Source organism: Charadrius vociferus, unplaced genomic scaffold (assembly GCF_000708025.1).
Source record: "Charadrius vociferus isolate BGI_N301 unplaced genomic scaffold, ASM70802v2 scaffold241, whole genome shotgun sequence".
Classification (NCBI taxonomy): Eukaryota; Metazoa; Chordata; class Aves; order Charadriiformes; family Charadriidae; genus Charadrius; species Charadrius vociferus.
The window spans coordinates 147819-149262 of record NW_009646932.1 but is presented as its reverse complement, the minus strand read 5'-3'; the positions used below and the strand labels follow the sequence as shown (position 1 = coordinate 149262).

The window sequence follows — 1444 nt, the reverse complement described above, 5'->3', positions numbered from 1 at the left end:
GCCCCCCGCACTCGTGGCCCCGCTCTGCCAGGAGACTTTACTGGTGGTGAGGCAGCCCGGGCTCCAAAGAGGAGCTGCCGCCTGGCCCTGGCCCCCTGCAGCATCCAGGCAGGGAATGATTTCACCCATCTCTCTCAACGCCCCGCCGTGGCTGTCGGATATGGTGCTTGGCTATCCCCAGGAGCTCTTGCTCCCACGTTTCTCTCTGGCTTGCCTTGACCCTCTCCCAGACCGGGAAGCAGACAAGTGAGGCAGCGTGTCTCGCAAGTCTCCTCACCGAGGGGAATGTGCCCTTCCGGAGCATCTTAATCCTCCCCCAAGAAGGGGCTGGTTCTTAGGCGACGCGTGGGGAACAGCCCGGCATCCTGCCCCTTGGCGCAGCTCCCCCACGGGACTGCTGGTCCCTCTGCTCAGCACAGGCACTTGCCCCGTTCAGCTTCCTGCAGTGCCTTTTGCAAGCAAAGCCACCGCCACCAAAGCCCAGCCTGGCACGCAGTCCTTCCCGAGGAGGAAAAGACTTCCTTAACAGAGGGCAGCGTGTACGGCACCGTAAAACCTTCCACCAGCGATGCACCAGGACATCAACCCCTCTGGGGTGGGGGGAAATCGCCCCCCCCTGCACAGGGGCAATGGCTACATGCACCCATGGGTTAAATCCCTGCAGCCACGGAGTTAGCCCGGGATCCGAGCACCCGGCACCCTTTGGAGTTGGGGTTTGCACAGGAACATCCCACTTCCCTCGTGGGAGAACAGCCGGCACAGCTACCCCGTGCACCTCCGCGTCCTTCAGCCTCACGGCAAGAGGCCGGCGGCCCCCCGGGCTGCCCGAGCCTGCTCGGATGGCACGGTGCACAAGTCCCTCAGGAGTCCGTGGCTCGTGGGCTGGCACTTGCCCAGCTGGGGTGTGGACTGGCTGTAGCGGGGCTAACGTGCTCCCAGAGAATACGGCAGGGGAGCTCAATTAGTTACGGTAGCCTTGAGTTCTCCAGGAAATCATGTGCCTCCACTCCACGCAGGAGCTGGCACAGCTCTTGCCTTGCTTTGGATTTAACCAGTGCGGCTCTTGCCTGTGGTGTGGCTTTGAGAGCAAGGGAGCAGTCCCGGAGAGGCAGCTCTCGGGGCAGCTCCAAGCTGCGAGTCTGTTTGAAACGGAGGAGGTTCATGGGCTGAAGAAAATGGGAAAAAAAAGAAAAAGAAAAAATCAACAATGGGCAATACCTTGTCTCAGTGGGAAGGCGGTCAGCACCACAGCATCAGCCCCCGCCTGTGTCCGCACCAGCCCTGCACAGGGCTGTCGGAAAGGAGCCCGATACCAGATGATGCGATGGGCACGAGTACGGGCAGCTGTGCCACTGCGGTGCCGCTCAGCCGCAGAGCCCCGGCCGTGCCGGGGAGCCTGGAGGAGCCGCCGGGGGCCTGGGACCGTTCCCGCAGGGGACCGTTA

General features: G+C 62.7%; 1 protein-coding gene across 1 annotated transcript in view; it reads left to right on the top strand.

The window, feature by feature from the left end:
* The window catches only part of TMPRSS4 (transmembrane protease, serine 4), a 17921-nt gene that overhangs the window by 280 nt on the left and 16197 nt on the right, over positions 1-1444 (top strand). The gene's annotated exons all lie outside the window — the stretch shown is intronic.